At 34.7% G+C, this 10,951-nt stretch overlaps 1 long non-coding RNA gene across 3 annotated transcripts in view; it reads left to right on the forward strand.

The window, feature by feature from the left end:
- Positions 1-2,895, forward strand: part of LOC141506914 (uncharacterized) — a 32,698-nt gene extending 29,803 nt beyond the window's left edge. Inside the window, exons 5-7 of one of the 3 annotated variants that reach the window (XR_012474010.1) lie at positions 502-709; positions 1,579-1,667; positions 2,704-2,895. This is a non-coding gene — a long non-coding RNA (uncharacterized LOC141506914). Of the gene's footprint in view, positions 1-501; positions 710-1,478; positions 1,668-2,703 lie in introns of all 3 variants that reach the window. The other 2 variants (XR_012474008.1, XR_012474011.1) reach the window with 2 other exon arrangements.
- The last annotated feature ends 8,056 nt before the right edge of the window (positions 2,896-10,951 follow it).

The following is a 10,951-nucleotide window of genomic DNA, read 5'->3' on the forward strand; positions in this document are numbered from 1 at the left end:
GAGCTTTTAAATACTGCTTAATGCTAAAAATGTCATGGTTGATGATAGGGACAACCCTGATGTTCCTGGGGCTGCTGTGGTTCCTCATCATCAATTTATATCAGTATATCTATTGCCCTATCTCATCAAAGATCTATGATTTGGTGCTTCCAAAGTGTGTAGGGAAGCCTGGATTTTCTAATCTTCACTCTTTTCTATAGGCAGTCACCCTAGTACTAAATTCCTTCAAGGAATAATCATATTACTTGGTTTTTTCTCTGTCTTTTGTTTTCTTACACCATTTTCCTTTTACCTGGATGAAAATTCTCCTCCAGCAGTTCCTATTCTGTGTTTCTCACATTCTTGACGTTATAAGTGTTCAAAAAAAAAAAAACCTTCAGGCTAGTTAAGAGATAGAAGACTAGTTAGAAGACTTTTAGGAACTTCCTACCACGATGTGTGGTAGGGGTAAGAACTATTAGGGTCCTCAACACAAAGACTGGCCTATTTTTCCCCAAAAAGACAGGGAATTGCCTCTAAGACTTCGTTATTTCAAGGAACTATAATGGCTCAAGCAAGTGATAGGATCACCTGAGATTTAAAAGACTGGTCAAGTCAGTGCTTTTCAGAATTGATGGATGTTCCACTGATATGTGAATTAACACTCCCTGCTGGCCCAATGTGTTTCTTTATGGAAACAAGTGGGACTACATCTGCTTCAACCAGCAATGTATCCATGCTGAATATTCTTTCAAGCTATGACTAAGTAAATATCTCTGAATCTCAGTTTATGGAAAATAATATTCCTTCCTTCCTGAGGATAATAATACCATTAATACCTATTTAGCACATTTATTGTAAGGAATGATGAACATAATTTATATGAAGCATTTTATAAACCTAAAGTAATATGCAAATGTTAGGATTTATTATTAATAGTACAATAACTTTCTCCTTGTTCAATTTTTCCTTGATTTCTGTTTTAAAAATCATTTTGAAGTATTCATACGGGTTTCTTGTATACTTAGATAGGTTAGTGCCCAAATATTTGATTAATTTTCCATTATTGTAGGTTTTATTTCTCTATCAAAATATCCATTTCCATTGATTTTTGTTGGTAAGACTATAGAAATGCAGATCATTTGGGTGCATTTATTTTATTCAATTCTTCAAAGCAATCTTTATCCCTCAATTTTTTATTGTTGAGTATATTTTTTAAGACATAAATGATATTTTTTTTTAGAATAGACATTTAAATTTTGGCATTGTCAGTGCTATATACATTAATTTCTATTATGTCTAACAAGACATAGAAGACCAGATGGTAGGTAGAAAATTTCCCATTGTTAGGTGATTGGACCCCTGGAGAGTCATGGCAACCATGACTGAAAGGCAAGCTTCTCCCCCTTCCTAAGGGATAGGACATGGGGGGGGGGGGCATCATCAGAAATGAGAAAAAACAAGACCTGGGAGATTAGAGCTGAAAACATGGGGCATAGGAGGGAGTATCCTCGGGGACATGGAGTGGAGCCAAGGTTGCTGCCTTCACCAACACAAGCAAAGACAGAGATATGAAAGCTGCCTTAACTGCCACTACAGCCTCTACTACAGCTGCCACCACCAAGAGGAAACCAAAGTCAGGAGAGTGGGATATGGAGAGAGAGGAAGCAGCAGAAAACAGTTACCATGTAAGTAGAAGCAAAGTTGCAGATATGAGGTCGTCAATAGTCGATTCCAGGGCCAAGAGGTATATACATCTGGGCCCATCTTCATATTGCTAAACTCACGCACTGAGATCCAAGATGGTCCCATTTCTCCTTTTTCCATTTCTGGAGAGCATATGTTTATTCCAAAGTGTACCTATGTTTCTTTAAAATTATTTAAATTCTTATTCATTTCGACTTTTAAACTGATACTAAGGTAAGACTGTGATTGACCATTGCATTACTGTTAAATGTTAAAAACTTGTTCAACTGTTAAACAGTAGTTAAAGGCAGAGGCAATGGACTGTGAGGTACATAAAATGTAAATCTTGTTTCTGGAACCTTTCCTGGAACAATAGAGATCAGAGCTACAAGGTAAAGAAACTGCATTGATTTCATGTTTTTATAGTTTAATCTGTACCCAGAGAGAAAATGTTGACATAGATAGGTCTCAATCAAACTAGCTTAATAGCAATTTAGGGAGTTGATATTGCTAAGACAACCTCTATTTATCACTACCAATTGTCTCTTTCCTACTATTGGCTTGAAAGGAAAGCCCTTCTCCCTTAAGGAAAAAGCTCAGGAAGTAACTGGAAGGAAAAGTTATGCCTGAGGAAAGAGCTGAAAAAGAGTGGCTCTGTTCAGAAGAAAGTTGAGGGTCAGAAACAAGTAACTGTCTCTTCAGTGATGAAATGCCATCTATAACAAATGCAAGGATTGTATCTGTCATATTATTTTTGCCGACTTTCCTAAAAGGAGTGGCAGCAAATAAGAGTGGAAAGCCTGGACAGTTTTGCTTTACAACTTCATTTTATTTTTAAGTGGGAATGATTCTAATGTTTTTTCCATTGTAAATCATCTTAATTCATGGTTCAAAATATATACTTTTTTTATTATGTTGAAGAAAATCCTACAAATAGATAAATGCAACATTTTATCAAAGATTTTATTGTCATATTAAATGGAATATTTTTAATTTTTTCTTATTAATATATGTAATATGTCTTATTGTATTTCCTAGAGGCAAGGATAGACCTCTCCAGCATCTCTTCCTCCCCTCCCCCATCCTCCCCTCCATCCAAAGAAAACTTTTAATTCTTTCCAGAAGGTGAAGAAGGAGAAGATTGAAGTCAGCAGTTGGCCACTATGTTCTCCTCAGAGAGATGGGGTACTATTCTAAAATTAAATCTATATGCTCCCTTATATATAATCAGTTTAGGGATGTAATTTTTAGATTTAAGCTAAATTTCTGATTGTCTCTCTCTCTCTCTCTCTCTCTCTCTCTCTCTCTATATATATATATATCTCTCTCTCTATATATATATATATATATATATATATATATATATATATCAAAGCTTATCTTCTTACCCAACAAATACCAGCACTACAATGAACACGTATAACAAATAATGAAGAAACTTGTTTATTCAAGTTAATAGAAAAGCAGAAATAAGAGAAATTATACACATGAAATTATACTAGACAATACAAATTGAAGGAGCATTCTCACTTGGAGCAAGGCATCTCAGTTCAACTGAGAATTCTAGATCTCATCCAAAATGAAATTCCCCAATCTCTTATATAATAAGAGGAGAATAAATACATGATTCAATTTCCATGTTTCATGTAATTATCAGAGTTCCTTCACAGCCCTGAAGAGATTTTGGAATTCTACCTGTCTTCTTTCTTGACTCTGGAAGTCAGAAGAACTGAAGAAACTGAATTCCTCTTCTCTGTTACCCTCACAAATTCTGCCCTGCTCCTTACATGGGCTCAATGCATTGCTCTCCATTAATGAGGAGAGTTCCATATAATGAGCCTGAGTCAATAGTCATAAATAATTTTGTTTGATTTGTCCTCTAGTTATAAATTGTACTTAAATATAATGGATCAATTTTTTTAAATTATCTATTTAATATTAGAAAGTATTTTTATTTAATCTTGACATCAGTATTCATTACTGATATAAGTAATTTTATTAGACTATTTTTTGTATGTAGTATACAGATCAAAGTATTTTTGCCTCTCATAGACATATTTTGTCTTTTTCTGATACCCCTGTGCTCTAGTGTTCAGTTCATACTCAAATAATCTTGTATTTATTTAGCTGTTTTTATATTGCATCTTCTATTAAAATGTGGACTAGAATAGTACTGAATTTTGTTGTCTCTGTCTTCCTAGTAGAATAATTACTGGCATGTGCTAGGTTTAATTTAATAGTAAATAGAATTAAATATTATTTGTATTTTGATTGATTTTAGTGCTTTAATGCTATTTTAATTGTATCTTTTTGTTGAATTTATCACATTCTGATGGAGTTGCTAAAGTATCCTATTATGGTGGATTTTTAAAAATCTATTTTCTCAAGGGTATCATCTTTTTCCTTACAAATTGTATTATAGAATTATTAGATAAGTATATTTTAAAAGTTAATATGCTCTCATTTTGGATAGAATCTTTTAGTATAATATAATGACCTTGTTAATCTCTTAATGGTTCTATTTTACATTTGACTTGCTAATATAAGTGCCATTCCCACTTTTCATGAGTTAGAGGTCTCATAATAAATTTGAAATTCAATCTTTTGTGAGATTGATCTTTATCTAACTTCATTTAACTTACTGGGTTTAAATCTATGTAGATCTTTTGAGAGTAGATGTTTTTTCCTATAAACAATATAAGATTCTGCTTTCTAAATGCATCTTAACTTTTTTTTCCTCTTTACTGGTAGGATTTAGTGCAATAAAATAATGTAATTTTTAAAATTACAACTGTTAAAATGATCTTTTTTCATTATTTATTAAATCATTCATCATGTTTTTAGGAGGGGATACAATCTTACTGATGCTTGTCCTTCATTATCAAAGAAGATCATGACATCACCATGAGGTGATACCATGAGAAGCACACGACTTGGATTTGAGTGAGGAGCTGCTGTGCTAAATCACTAGTCTCACTTTCTCTTCTCCAGAGTCATCTGCGTTCAGTGGTCAGATATGGATCAGGATGACTAGAGATGCCCTGAATGTGAAGCAATAAGGGTTAAGTGACTTGCCCAGGGTCAACCAGCTAGTAAGTGTCAAATGTCTGAGGCCTTCTGACTGGAAGGCCAGTGCTCTACTCACTGTACCACCTAGCTACCCTTTTATTCTTATTATTGTCATCAATCGAAATGAATGTTGGAGAATAGATTTTGAAGATAATACAAAGTAGGGGCAGCTCGGTGGCACAGTGGATAAAGCACCAGCCCTGGAGTCAGGAGTACCTGGGTTCAAATCTGGTCTCAGACAATAATTACCTAGCTGTGTGGCCTTGGGCAAGCCACTTAACCACATTGCCTTGAAAAATCTAAAAAAAAAAAAAAAAGAAAGATAATATGAAGTAGAGGAGCATACCTACTACTTGGAAAATAATATGGAAGTTACTATTACTAAGACAATTTAGAAAATATCAATAATGATTAAGTCTTTATGTCTCATTTACCATCTCTGCAAAATCTTTATGGGAATATTATATATATATATATATATATCCCTACTGAGACCATCATTGTTAAAAAATTAAGAAAGAATAGTTACATTTTTATAACAAAAGATACATTTGACTCAAAGGTGCAAAAGATATATAATTCGCTATGTTTATTGCATGTTAATTCTAAAAAAGTATTTGATTCAATAAAAATTCTATATTAAAACTTTCTTACAATAGGAGTTTTTCCTGATATATGTTAACTTCAAATAACATTCATTGAAATATACTACCATGAAAATAACTTTATTCTCAACTCTGATTATGAATATAAAGAGACATGTGCTCACCAAAGTTATTTGCCACTATTATAAATAGTGCCTAATACAGAGTCCAAACGGAAGGAGTAATTCTCTGAAGATGGTATTGTATTGAAGATACTGTTTCTGAATGACATTGTGCTGATTGCATCAAGCTTGGCAATTAAAAAAAAAGACTCCTAAATAGAATCCATAATCACTATGTGTGTCCTTCCTATGAACACAGGAAAAACTAAGTGAAAGAACAATACTTATTTTGATCAGATATATGTTCTTGGATGGACAACCCTCCAAGTTAATTCACCAGTACATATGTCTTCGTTAGGCAATCCAGAGGGACAATGAATTGGATCCAGAATTGAATATGAGGTCAGTGGAATGATTTACATTTGAAAAATTGTTCATGGTTCTTAATGACACCAAGCTTCTTCTTGAAAGAAAAACCCATTTTAAAAATACCAGTATCTTTTAATGATGCTTTTTTTTCTTCCTGAAAAGCATGACATATGAAAATATATAAAGAATTAGATCGTGGGTCCCTTAAAAGGTAATAGAGATTGCATTATGGTTAGGAGTAGATTGTATTATATTACCAATAAAGAGTTCATGTAATAGAACTCAGTCCCCCAACTGGCACCAGTGGGCAGCTAGGTAGTGCAGTGGATAGACACTGACTTTGGAGTCTGGAAGACAGGAATTTGAATCCAGCTTCAAAAACTTATTTACTAGGTGTGTGACCTTGGACAAGTCATTTAACACTGATTGTCTCACATCTAGGGCCATCTCCAGTCACCCTGCTTCATATCTGGCCACCGGACCCAAATGGCTCAGGAGAAGTGAGGCTGGTGACTTAGCACAGCATCCCCCTCACTCATATACAATTTGTGTGCTTATCATGGCATCAACTTCCTGATATCATGGTCTTTTCTAGAGAATGAGAGACAAACATCATCAACTGGCACCAGCAGTTGGGTCCTAAGAAAACCAGTGGCTACATATTCTGAGATCACTGTAACTCTGGGTAGTTTTTCTTTTAGCAATGTAGTTCATGAACCATCATAGATGCACTATCTCTAAACAATCAGCCAATAGACTAATTAGCTTTTTTGAAAAGGTATTCACTCAACCTGAATAGTAAGAATAGTAGATACAAATAGTATTTAGTAGATATACTCTCTAGTAGATAGTATCCCCATAAAACTAGGATACACTCTTCCACAAAAAATCAAGTCTGTGAGGCAAAGAGTACAAATGTACTTAAAGTATAATGGTAGGCGTAAGAGTGAGGAAAACACATGACCAATACAACTCAGAATGTGGAATAAAATATCAGGGCATCACCTCATTGTTATTTCTTTCTCTGGAGAATATACATAAAGTTCCCCCTGCCACCCGCCCCCATTGGTTTTAGTACCGGAATAGTTACTCTACTAATAAGCTGAACTGGGATTTTCTTTCTTTCTTTCTTTCTTTCTTTCTTTCTTTCTTTCTTTCTTTCTTTCTTTCTTTCTTTCTTTCTTCCTTTCCTTCCTTCTTTCATTCCTTCCTTTCTTTCTTGCTTTCCTTCTTTCCTTCCTTCCTTTCTTCCTTCCTTCTTTTCTTTCTTTCTTCTTCCTTTCTTCCTTTCTTCCTTCCTTTCTTTCTCCTTCCTTCCTTCCTTCCTTTCTTTCTTTCTTTCTTTCTTTCTTTCTTTCTTTCTTTCTTTCTTTCTTTCTTTCTTCTTTCTTTCTTTCTTTCTTGGTTTTTCCAAGGGTTAAGTGACTTGCCCAAGGTCACACAACTAGGAAATTCTTTTCTTTTTCTTTTTGGTTTTTGCAAGGCAATGGAGTTAAGTGACTTGCCCAAGATCACACGGCTAGGAAATTATTAAGAGTCTGAGGCCAGATTTAAAATTAAGTCCTACTGACTCCAGGGCCAATGCTCTATTCACTGAAGTCACCTAGCTGCCCCTTGAGCTGGAATTTTCACTGGACTCAGCACCTCTGATAGATAAGTAGCTCAGCTGTGCTAGCTCCTTGCATTGACTGAACTAGTCAATACTCTGCTACGTGGGATCAAGAAGGTAGCTTGGACTCTAGAGTTGGCTCCTTCTATGGTTCATTTGCTGCTAGAATGGGCCAGGTAAATTACTTATCTGTAGGCTAGGATAGATAGATTCCTTGGTCACTGGAAAGCTGCTGTTGAATTAGGTTAAGCTGGTCACTTGACCACTAGGATTTGACTGTCCAGAGTTGGTGTGATGGACTCCCTCTTCAGCCTTGGATAGACAGAAGCTTCTCTTTGACTCCTTTGGAGACTTAGCTCTGGTTTATTTTATTTACACAGGAGGTGGAAGAGGTCTGATTTCTGTTTATCCATCCTCCTGGTTCAATTGTATATCTCCATTTTGTACTCAATTTGACTCTATTTTTAAAAACATCCTACTTGGCTAGCTAAGCTATCAGATTTCTTCCTGTTTCCTATCAGATAAGTTAGGCTAATTTGGTAGTAGTAGTTCCAAAGAGATTAAAACCTAGATAAAAGTGTCAGGAATTAGCAGCAGCAGGTTTTACAACATCAGTAGAACAATGGCTCATCAAAACCCACACTCCCAAGTGACCTTGGGAGCAGAGGACCACAAAGACGCAAAGCTCCACATTGAGCAGAGTGTATCAGCAACCCTGTAGGATCAGAAATGAGAGTTGCCCTGGCTCCACAGGCTCTTATGTGCATGGCTTCCATATATGTAAGTTGATTGCATTATAGCAGGATATTTACCTCTTGCTCAAGTTGTCTGGTGATATGTAACCCTATATTTGAATACTCCATCTTTGGTCTCTTGTAACGTGTTCCTTTTCTATGTGCTCTTCAGAGTCACGTGTATTATATATATGTGTGTGTGTGTGTGTGTGTGTGTGTGTGTGTGTGTGTGTGTGTGTGTGACTTCCTCAATGGTTGTGTGCTGACTTCTGGGAGAGTGTGTTGTGAGGGTGGATGGGGTAAAAACACTACTTGCTATACTTTTGATTAAAATTCCTTTTGTTTGAACTGTGTCAGACATACTGATGGAAACTCATGTTTTATGCCTTTGAGTAGGTACTAAACTCATAATGCCTCTGTAAGGAGGGTGTCCCAGGCATGATAATAATTTCACACATACTTTTTTTTTAATAGCATTCATTCTGTATTTAAATTTTTCTACTTTTAAGTGATTTTCTACTTAAATTTCTAGGTTCCTACTAATGTTTGTTACATTATATCTGCTTAGCATTTTGTGATGAACTCTAGCTGTCTAGCTCTATCTGTTCTCTCACTAAGTAGATTAAGGGAAAGCAAAAAAATTAAATGCAAGAAGTATTTTCTATTTTTGCTACTTAATATCATTTGCTAGAAAGTAAGGAAGAGATTAAATCTTTTGTACCATATAACTGCAGAATTGTAAAGCTGAGAAGGGCCCTCAGAGGTCACTGAGGTTGAGCTAAAAATAAGATTTTGGGATTATCTCTACTATTTCTGTCTGCCTACCTCCTCTCCTCTTCCCCCTACTCCACACTTGATAGCCATGACTAACTATAGCATTTGCAACTTCATTCATATAGCTTGTTAGTTCAGTGGATACCACTACAAAAAAGAATATGAATAACAAAGCCGTTTCTGTTATAATGGATGACCCACAGCAACTGTACTTGGTTGTCAGGTCTAAAAATGAATGGAAACAGCCAACACAGTGCTGCCTACATAATAAACACTCAACAAATACTGGATTGATAGATTCTTCACAGTAAATAATTTAGCATAAAAAGTCTTTCTTCAGTCCAAATAACAAAAACATGAGAAAAAAATGAGAAAGAAAAATGAGAAAAAAAAGATAGCGGTATTATAAAAAGAAGGAAACTATGCAGATAATTTTTGCTTAAGTGCAAATTGATGAGGAAGTAGAAAAAACCTAATGAATAAATAGAATTCTCTAAATTAACAATGCACACAAATACATGAAGATATATATATATAAATTCTCAGTGACTCCAAAACAAGGGATATAGAGGAATGAGAAAACATAACAAAAGAGACTTAAGGCTAAAGACATTGTATCTATATCACATATTTTCTTCTAGAAAGGCGTCAGAGGCTATATATAAAACATCAAAACAACCTCTTATAGCAAATAAATTTACATCTGCATTCTATAAATATTTAAAGATCATTTATCTTCTCTAAAATGGAGAAAGAAGGAAAGTTATTAAACTTATTTTAGGCCTAAAGCAGAGGATAAAGATGAGATAGGGAATTATAGATCAATATTATTAAATAATGATGCAAAAATTTTAAGTAAATTCTTGAGGCAACTAGGTGGTACAATAGATAGAGCACAGTCCTGGAGGCAGGAGAACCTGAGCTCAAAACCAGACTCAAGTGTGGCTAGGTGGCACAGTGGATAAAGCAGCAGCCCTGGAGTCAGGAGTACCTGGGTTCAAATCTGATCTCAGACACTTGATAATTACCTAGCTGTGTGGCCTTGGGCAAGCCACTTAAACCATTTGCCTTGCAAAACCTTAAAAAAAACAGATTCAAACACTTAACTGTGTGAACTTGGACAAGTCACTTAACCCCATTGCTTTACAAAAACCAAAAAAAAAAACCCACTTAAAAAAGAGACTGGAATCATATAGACAAAAAATTGGTTATTATGACAAAATTAGAATAATACCAGGTATGTAAGAAGAATGATTCAATGTAAAAAATGAAATCAGAATATGTAATTATTAAAAACAATAACTACACATGGTTATATCAATGGATACAGAGTCTTCAACAAAAAGCAGAACTCATTTATGTTAAAAGCATTAAAAACAAAGGAATGGAATGGCCTTTTCTAAATTTAATTAAAAAAATATTTATTTAAAACCAAGAACCAGCATAATTTGTCACAGAGAAACATAGCAATGCTCTCACTACATTGAGGGATGAATCAAGGATGCCCCCTATTGTCTGAACTTAAGGAAAAACAACAATTACAAAGAATAGGTTGCTTTGCTCTTCATTAGAGGTCTTTAAACAAGGTTGGAAAACCACTTTTTAGAATGTTATTGAATGGATTCTTTTGTCTTTGAGGTTCCTCCCAAATCTGAGTTTCTAGGATTGCTTGATTATTTGTAGTACTACAAATGCTATCTAAAGCAATGTAATCCAAATAGCCACTAATCTACAATCTTTTCAATCTTTTTCTCCCACAATCCAATTTCTAACCCAGGCTTGTCTATTTTTTTTATATGTCTTGTTCATGTTTTCACATAACTTCATAGAGAATCTATGCCATCTGTTGGAGACTTTATTTGGTTTCCCCTTATTTGTTGAAGATTTCAGGTAGGTCCGCCTTTCTTTACCATTTAAAAATTTAATTAATTTATTTTTTGTTACATTTTATGTTTCAGACTACATCCCTCCTTCCCCACCCTTCACTAGAGAAGGCTACCATTTGACACAGATTTATAAATATAT

This window comes from Macrotis lagotis, chromosome 1 (genome assembly GCF_037893015.1).
Source record: "Macrotis lagotis isolate mMagLag1 chromosome 1, bilby.v1.9.chrom.fasta, whole genome shotgun sequence".
In the NCBI taxonomy this organism is placed as follows: domain Eukaryota; kingdom Metazoa; phylum Chordata; class Mammalia; order Peramelemorphia; family Peramelidae; genus Macrotis; species Macrotis lagotis.